Source organism: Mobula birostris, chromosome 18 (genome assembly GCF_030028105.1).
Source record: "Mobula birostris isolate sMobBir1 chromosome 18, sMobBir1.hap1, whole genome shotgun sequence".
Classification (NCBI taxonomy): Eukaryota; Metazoa; Chordata; class Chondrichthyes; order Myliobatiformes; family Myliobatidae; genus Mobula; species Mobula birostris.
In genome coordinates this window covers 9,245,725-9,255,321 of record NC_092387.1, presented here as the reverse complement: position 1 = coordinate 9,255,321, position 9,597 = coordinate 9,245,725, and the positions used below count along the sequence as shown (strand labels likewise).

The following is a 9,597-nucleotide window of genomic DNA, read 5'->3' as shown; positions in this document are numbered from 1 at the left end:
CAAAGGGCCTGTTTTTGTGCTGTACTTCTCCAGGACTCTATGCCACCCTGGCAATGTGTTCTGTGTACCTATCATTGTATGTAAAAAAATTCAGACATCCCTCCTATACCTTCCTCCAATCACCTTAAAATGATGCCCCCCTCATATTAGTCTTTTCTGCCCTGGGAATATGTCTCTGGCTCTCTACTCTACCTATGAATCTTATCATCTTATACACCTTTGTCAAGTCACCTCTCATTCTCCATCACTCTAAAAAGATAAGTCCTACGTCACTTACCTATGCATGCTCCATACAGCATCCTAGTCCATATCCTCCACATCTTCTCTAAAGCTTCCACATCTTTCCTATAATGAGGAGACAAAAACTGAATACGCTTAGTGTGATCTAACCAGAACTTTATGGAGCTGCACCATTACCTCGTGGCTCTTGAACTCAGTCCCCTGACTAATGAAGGCCAACACACCGTATGCCTTCAGAACAACCCTATCAATTAGTGCTGCAACTTTGAGGGGTCTATGAACATGGACTCCAAGATCCTTCTGTTCCTCCATACTGCAAAGAATCCTGTACCGTGCCTTCAAGTTTGAACTTATCAGAGGTAAGTAAAACCAGAGGGAAATAGAGTTTGGGGAGGGGATAAGAGATTTCGAGGGGATTTGAAGAGGACCTTTCTCACACAGCAAGTGGTGAGTATGTGGTCAGAGAGAGTGTGGAAACAGAGGCACTGACAGCCTCTGAGAAGTGTCTGGACAAGCACTGGAATTGCCTCAGTGTAGAAGACAACAGGTCATGTGTTGGAAGATGGGGATAATCTTCATAGATGGGCTGACATGGACTCTGTAACTTTCTGCAGTAATTAAACAGAAAATTCTGGAAACACTCAGCAGGTCAGGCAGCTTCTGTATGAAAAGAAACAAGAGTTAGTGTTTGAGGTTGAAGCCCCTTTGAGCTGGGAAACCTGAAGTATTAACTTCATCCTTCATCTTGCAGATGCTGCCTGGTCTGTTGAGTACTTCCAGTATTTTCTGTTTTTATTTTACACTACCAGGCTTCTGGAGATTTGTTTTTTTTTATTTTCACTTCACTGCCTGCTGCTCGATGCAAGGCCTAAACGTTGTAGCCCGAGAAAGACCTGAGCCGATTCTCACCAGAGCCTGGACCTGGAGGAAAGCCTTGATTTTTGCCATGCAACCCCTTGCTAAATGTTCTCCAGCCTGGGGAGAGCATAATCCTGGCACAGAGAGACACATCACATTTCCCGCTGGCCACAAGTCCCGCTCACTGGTTAGTGAACCCCCCCCCCCTCACATTCTGAACACAAAATGGCCAACAGCTGCACAAAATGGCAGCAGGAAACAGTCAGCTCCCTGTAAAATCCACAGTGCAAAAACTCCAGGAACCACTTTGATCCTAACACAGATTAGGAATGGTCCCCTGGTTACAAATCAGGTCTGGTCGTGTTGAAGTCAAGTTAGCAGATCAGTAATTCACAGGCTTAGACAATTTATTCAGAGAGACATGGGTTCAAGTCCCACCAGTGCACCAGCAGAATTTAAATTCATTTTGTTAAATAAATGCATAACAATGACCCTGAAACTTCCAGACTGTGACTTTTAAAATCAACTAGGATTTCTTGCTTTAAGGGATAGCAGTAAATGTCTGTAGCTGGTCTACGTAGGAATGTGTGCCCAGAATAGTGGGGCAGATGTGGGCAAGTCCAGGGTGGGACTGGAAGCTGGTGTGGACGCCGCTGCCCTGTTTAAGGAATCAGTAAAGTAGCCAGATGTGTGAGATACTGTACATCTGTTTGGGAGTGGTCTAGACTGTGAGGCAGTTGGGTATAACATCAGAAACTGAAAATGGAAAGGTGGGAGTGGGGGGTGCTGAGCTGGTAGCACAGGCCCAGAGGTGTAGAGCACCCGCCTTCCTGTATGTCTGACTCCCTCGCTCTATCTTCCTGTCTCTGACCCACATCCCATTCAGTGTCTGACCGTCTGCTTCTGTCTCCTGATCCATATCTGTCACATCCCTGTGTCTGTTTGTTAACAACATCCCATGTGGATCCTTTTTCTGACCCATATCCCAGCATGTTTCCGTCTCTACATCCATATTTGTTAAATCCCAATGCCTGCCTGCGTCTTCACACCCCTCTTTATCTGTCTGTCTCCACATCCAGTGTCTGTCTCACCGTCTCTGTTACCTGCCTCGCCATCACTCCCTCCCTCCCCGCCGCCTCTCTCTCTCCTTCCCCCGCCTCTTCTCTCTGACTCTGCGTTCCCATTGAAGCCCCTCTCGGCACGCGTGCGTGTCCTTGTCTTCTCTCTCCCCCTCGCCGCCTGCCTGTTTTCTGTCCCGCCGCCGGCCCCGCGTACTCTGCGTGGTCCTGCCTCTCTCTGCGTTCCCCGCACCCCCCTAGTGCCCGCTCTCTCCCCGCCTCTCGCCGTGGTGCTGCAGGGGTTAATGGTGCTGGTGCATTGGTGAAGAGTCTGAGAGAAGGCGGATCCAGTCTGGGCGGCTCCGCCTTGGAATCCATCCGAGGCCGCGGGAGGCAGCAGAGGGAGAGTGTGCGGCCGGCGAGCGGCGGGTAGGTACGGGTTACCGGGGAAGGGAGGGACGGTGGGAGGGTGGGCTGAGCGAGGCAGACTGGTGGAGCTCTTCTTGCAAGTACAGAAAATATGATAACTTATTTTCTCGCTGTAACGAACAATAGGCGAATGTTGCAGTATAGTTTGGAAATGAAATTAGGGACCGCGGACGATTATATGTGATGGTGTGGACTGTCTATTGATTTAAAATCGCACACACCTCTCTGTCTGTAAAGCATTCGCCGCAATCTCCTCCCTCCCCACCACCAAAAGTAATGACTATCTCTCCTGCTTCTGTGATTCAGATTTCACTGAGGATTCCGAAGCTTCAGGGTTTATTTTTTGCCGACATAAAAGGGGGTGATGGTAATTACTTATCACCATCACCTTCCATTAACAGGACGACTCTTCCCCCCCCCCCGCACCCCCGGGTGTTCCTCCGCTGACTGTGATTCTGGGTGAGTGGTGCACCCTCTCCTACCCCACTCCCAGAGAGGACCTGCCTGCCTCTCGGGGCATCCGGGGTGGGGGGGGGAACAATAGTGTGCAAACTCAGAGCCTCAGCGAGCGCTTCCAGAAGCCGAAGGCTCACAGCAGAGTGGGCACTGCGGCAAATTCTGCGGTCTCATTGTAGCTTTTCTTTCCGATTGTCTGCTGCTGTCTGTCTGTCTCGTTTGATCTGTCGTTCTCTTCCTCGACACCCCCTCCCACCTCGTCTGGACTGTTTAGACCCCCTCTAGTCCCTGACTCCTCAATACTCCCCCCCCCCGCAATTTCCAGTTTCCCCCTCCGATCCACAATACCCTCATCACAGTCCTATATCTCTCTTCCCTTCAATCAATACGCTCTCCCCCTCCAATCCCCAAGATGTATAATCCCCCCTCCTGTCCACACTCTTGCCCTCCACTGTCCCGGTCTCCCCTCCAATCCCTGTCCCCATCATCTCCCTGCCTCGCTCCCCAGTCTCCACCTCTGCAGTGCCCCGACACCTGATCACTAGGAAGGTTTTTTTTAACACTCTAAGCAGGAGGTGCAGAAACATCTCGATTTTTAAAACCGCTGTCTTTAATGTTGAAAGCGCTTGCATCCGAGGGGGCGGTATGTATTTGTGTCTTAACACTTTGGGCAAAGATCTTTTAAGGGAAAAAAATCCACTTTATTTTTCATTGGCTCAGAGTGTATACGTACTCGGTTACAATTTCTGCACAAAATTGGCAGTGGCTTGAGTTTAGCTGGAAATCGGAAGCGCAGATGTCGTTCAGTGCGGGAGTTTCTTACGCAGAGTTGTACAGAATTCCTTCGGCAAGATTCTGTGCAGCTCTGCCTCAAGATATTCCTGTCAGTTGGAAGTGTTCATTTCGCGTTAATTGCTAGAGGTTTGAACGTTACTGTCGACACGGTGCCAACGAAAATCATTCTTTACGATGGTCACTGTTAAAGTGAGGAGCTTCACAACTGTAGCGCTGTCGATAATTTCAGAAAATAAAGACAAGAGATTCTGCAGATGCTGGAAACCCAGACCAGCACTCTTATAGAATGCTGGAAAGGACGTTACGGGATGACAGCCTTCATCAGGGCATTTCAGAACATCGCGGGTTGCTGACAGATCATCGGGTCCAGGATTTGATGGCAACATTTCTGACAGTGTAATTTAATCCGCGAGAAATCCCGGTGATAAAAACCAGTTTAGATTAATTCACACAATGTGCCTGAATGGAGGGGTGAGGGTGGGGGGAGGTGAACAGGAAATAATGCGAGACTGGAGACGGGAACCGTTACAGTACCGGGGCCTGACGGCCGCCGAATGAATAAAACCTGAAATTTAACCCATTGCGCTCTGCGGCAGATTAAGAGATTAAGTTTTAACAATCACCCAGATCTAATCCGTTCCGCAGAGATACAATGAAACAACCTTTAATTTGTTGCCGGTAAAACTCAAAAGATTAAAGACTAAGATTTGGTGGGCAGACCGTGAATTAACTGCACGTCGTCCCGTCATTCCGCTAAAAATGCTGCGTTTGACGATTGCTCAGTAGGCGACAGATTCCCAGCCTGATGCTCCAGATTCCAGTATCTGCAGTCTCCTGTGACCTCCCATGCTCGTCTGAAGGGGAGGGGGGACAACATGAATTCCGAGGGTGGTTGGTTAGATTTCTCCTAACCCTGGGTCCAGTGAGTGAATAATAAACAGACCCCGCAAGATTCAAGCAGATACAGCGTTGAGTGAACAACACACAGACCATAAGACATAGATGCAGACTTAGGCTATTCGGCCCGTCCACTCTGCTTCACCATGACTTTTCCTCTCATCCCCATTCTCCGGTCATCTCCTCGTAACCTTTGACGCCAATTACTAATCAATAATCTATTAACCTCCGCGTTAAATGTACCCAATGACTTGGCCTCCACAGCCGGCTGTTGCAATGAATTCCATAGATTCACCATCTGGCTGAAGAAATTCCTATTCATCGCTGTTCTAAAGGGATGCCTTTGTCTTCTGTTCCTAGACTCTCCCACTATAGGAAACATCTATCGTCCACGTCTCCCTCTAAATTTCAATATTCGATTTTAATGAATCCCCACCCCCCTTCAGAATTCCGCGGGTCAGGCTGCAGAGGTGTACAGTCGAAGTTTGGATCGAGACCCTTCATCCGCCGTGTTCCCTGATTCGCAGAGCTCCAGTTCCTACGGCTTTTTGCGTGTATTGCTCCAGATTCCATCATCCGCAGTCTTTTGTGCATCGAGTGCCAGAATCAGATTCATTTTCGCTGACGTATGTGTAAAATTTGTTGTTTTGCGGCAGCAGGTATGTGATGTATAATGTAACGAGCACAGCAGTGATCTCTGTGGCAACCCGAGGATAGGGTGGCTGCGAGGGGCAGAACGGACTGCGGGGGCCGGTCGCTGCATTGTGATGATTGCAACCGTAGGGGGAGGTATTGGCGTCTTCCTCGTAGCTGGCAGCTTGCCCTAGTTTGCAAGCATGAGACTGCTCTTGTCTACGCAGAGGCTGCGAAGAGAGGCGACAGCGATTTGCAACGGAGCTCAGGTAGTGACTGATAAGTGTGTCCATTTTAATTCGGGGAATGGATAATTTTCATGCCTCAGGAACCTTGGTTCTGCTGACCGCTACGCAATCCCTTCTGCGGGATAGTTTGCTGCTGCCTGTGCCACGGCTTATTCGGCTGCAGATAATTTTTTATTTATCGATGACCCGGCACCACCGGTGCAGGTGTCGGGAATGGTGCCTGCTGCAGTGGCGGGCGGCAAAACGCGGACTGGAGTACCAGGCACTGCTGACATCCCTCTGTCTGCAGAACTCTCAAATCTGGAGCATTCACGAAAAAGGATGATGGGTCTGATATTATTCCCATAAACAAACACACACACACACACACACACACACACACACACACACACACACACACACACACACACACACACACACACACACACACACACACACACACACACACACACAGGCAGCCGCGATCCAGGAACAAGTAGCAGAGACTGAGGTTTGACATTGGCGATAACCTTCGAACAGGTTGGATTCAGATTCTCCAGAAGTCTGAAACAAGGCATTGGACGTTTGTTGTCAGTAGTTTCCTTTTTCACATAGTCTCAGGCTTTTGATCTTGCTGAATCAGTTCCCTCCAACACCACCTTCCTTCATTCTGTCTTCTCCCCCCTCACCCCTTCTACCACTCTTAGCCTCCCTCCCTCCCCTTCCCCCTCCCCTTCCCCCTCCCCTTCCCCCTCCCCTTCCCCCTCCCCTTCCCCCTCCCCTTCCCCCTCCCCTTCCCCCTCCCCTTCCCCCTCCCCTTCCCTCTCCCCTTCCTCCCCTTCCCCCTCCCCTCTCTCCCCTTCTCCTCCCCTCTCTCCCCTTCTCCTCCCCTCCCTCCCCTTCTCCTCCCCTCCCTCCCCTTCTCCTCCCTCAATACCTATCCTCCTCTCTCCCTTCATATTTATGCACACTCCCTCCCTCTACCTTCCCTACTTCCCTACCTCTCTCCTACCCCACTCCTTGCCTCTCCTCTTGCATACCTTGCACTTCCTTTCCCCTCCCCCTTACAACTCTCTGCCCTTCCTTCTTGCTTCTCCCCCTCCCTCAGCTCGTCTTCCCTGACTCCCTCCCTCTTTCTCTCCTATCTTCAGCTCTCACTCTTCCTCGCTTTTTCTCTCCTGTCGCCCTCTCCACCCTTCCCTTACTGCCTGTTGCAGTAGTCAAGAAGTCTTACCATTAACCCCTCTGCTCCCAGGCCAGCTGAAATCTGATCAGTACCCCCATGTGGTCAGCAGAATGTCAGCATACCAGTGAAATTGCAGCTAATATTTTCCTGAAGTGCTGCTCAGTCTCAGCTAAGCTCAGTTGCCGAGCCTTTTTTGTTTACAGGATGCAGTAACATGCTGGAAGCCTGTCCTAATGTTGAACTCCCAGCATGGTTTATTGATCTCCTATTGACAGTACCCATGGGTTATTGATCTTCTATTGGTTGTCTCCTGCAAGGATGGTTATTGCTGGGAGTTTTCATTGTTTGAATCTTTGTGTGACACAGGATATATTCATGGAAGATAAAGCCTTTTTCTAACCTGGTTCCGTAATATCTTGGTTAGACCACACTTGGAATATTGCGTTCAGTTCTGGTCGCCTCATTATAGGAAGGATGTGGAAGCTTTAGTGAGGGTGCAGAGGAGATTTAGCAGGATGCTGGTTGGACTAGAGAGCATGTGTTACGAGGCTGGGTTGAGTAGGCTAGAGCTTTGCTCTTTGGAGTGCAGGAGGATGAGAGGTGACTTGATGGACCTGTGCAAGGTGATAAGACATCGATGGAATGAATAGCCAGAGATGTTTTCCCAGGGTAGAAATGGCTAACACAAGAGGGCATCATTTTAACGTGTTTGGAGGAAAGTAAAAGTAGGGTGGGGGGGGGAATGTCTGGCCCAAGTGTTTTTTTACACACAGAGGGAGGTGGGTGTCTGGAATGCACTTCCAGGATTTGTAGCAGAGAACAGAGAGTGGGAATAAAAGGATTTTATTCTGGCTGGCTGCCAGTTACCAGTGGAGTTCCAAAGGGGTCGGTGTTGGGACCGCTGCTTCTTACGATGTATGTCAATGATTTGGACTACAGTATTAATGGATTTGTGGCTAAATTTGCCAATGATACAAAGATAGCTGGAGGAGCGGGTAGTGTTGAGGAAACAGAGAGACTTGGATATTATAGGTGAATGGGCAAAGAAGTGGCAAATGAAATACAATGTTGGAAAGTGTATGGTCATACACATTGATGGCGGAAATAAACAGGCAGACTACTATTTAGATGGGAAGAGAATTCAAATTGCAGAGATGCAAAGGGACTTGGGAGTCCTTGTGCAGGATACCCTAAAGGTTAACCTCCAGGTTGAGTCGGTGGTGAAGAAGGCGAATGCAATGTTGGTATTCACTTCTAGTGAATATAAGAGCAGGGACGTGATGTTGAGGCTCTATAAGGCACTCGTGAGACCGCACGGAGTACTGAGTGCAGTTTTGGGCTCCTTATTTTAGAAGGGATATACTGACATTGGAGAGGGTTTAGAGAAGATTCGCAAGAATGATTCCAGGAATGAAAGGGTTACCATATGAGGAATGTCTGGCAGCTCTTGTGCTGTATTCCCTGGAGTTCAAGAGAATGGGGGGGGGAGGGGGGGATCTCATAGAAACATTCCGAATGTTAAAAGGCCTGAACAGATTAGATATGGCAAAGTTATTTCCCATGGTAGGGGATTCTAGGATGAGTGGGCACGACTTCAGGATTGAAGGGCATCTATTTAGAACTGAGATGTGGAGAAATTACTTTAGTCAGAGGTGGTAAATCTGTGGAATTTGTTGCCACAAGTGGCTGTGGAGGCCAAGTCATTGGGTGTATTTAAGGCAGAGATAGATAGGTTAGCCAAGGGTATCAAAGGCTATGGGGTGAAGGCAAGGGAGTGGGGATGACTGGAAATAGTGGATCAGCCCATGATTGAATAGCAGGGCAGACCTGATGGGCTGAATGGCCTACTTCTGCTCCTATATTTTATGGTCTTAAGGTACATTAGGAGCATTCAAGACACTCTTGGATAGGCACATGGATGATAGAAAAATAGAGGGCTGTGTAGGAGGAAGGGTTAGATTGATCTCAGAGTAGGTTAAAAGATCAGCATATTGTGGGATAAAGGGCCTGAGTTATGCTGTAATGTTGGTATGTTTTGTGTTCTCAGAGCACAGGTTTAGGAAACGAGGGGAGAAGTTAATGGGTTACCATAGGTAGCAGTGGAAGCAGGCAGTTTGGTGAGTTGAAGGTGCTGTTAGATAATCAGATGAATGTGAAGGCAGTGAAGCGATATCACTGATACACGAGAGGAGGACATTTACTCTGAATTGGGACACAAGGTAGTGTAGCAGTTTGCATGATGCTGTTACAACAGAATCAATGTTCAGTTCCAATGCTGTCTGTAAGAATGTTGTTCGTCCTTCCCGTGATGTGTGTGGGTTTCCCCTGGGGGCTCTGGTTTCCTCCCACAGTCCAAAGATGTACCGGTTAGTAGGTCAATGGGTTACTGTAAATTGTCCTGTGATTAGGCCAGGGTTAAATCTGTGGATCCTGTGCCATATCTCTAAATAAGCAGATGAATAGAGAGGTAAGAAAGAAAGATAGTTAGATGGACAGCACATGGTGGGTGGAATGGGCTGTCCGGTGTTGCACTGTTCTGTGTTTGTCCCGTGGCATTTTAAAGGAGCTCTAACGGGTAAGTGATTGGGGGTGGAAGTGTCTGAAATGAGTTGCAATAGGATGTGATAGAGGCCTGTACAACTGCAGTGTACTTGGACATCTGGATAGGAAAGGCAGAGAGAGAGAAGGTTACAGGCTGAATGTGGGCCAGTGGGATTGGCGTAGGCAGGTGTCACTGTTAACGTGGGCAAGGTGAGCTGATAGGGCCTTTCTGTGCCATACATTTCACCAATTCTGTCACTTTTGCCTTGTCCAAGTA

At 48.7% G+C, this 9,597-nt stretch overlaps 1 protein-coding gene across 2 annotated transcripts in view; it reads left to right on the top strand.

Annotated features, from left to right (window-relative positions):
• Window positions 1-2,535: 2,535 nt before the first annotated feature.
• map1ab (microtubule-associated protein 1Ab) overlaps window positions 2,536-9,597 on the top strand; it is a 57,442-nt gene continuing 50,380 nt past the window's right edge. For both annotated transcript variants that reach the window (XM_072282169.1, XM_072282167.1), the window contains exon 1: window positions 2,536-2,585. The gene's annotated coding sequence lies outside the window, so the exon portion shown is untranslated. The remainder of the gene's footprint in view (window positions 2,586-9,597) is intronic.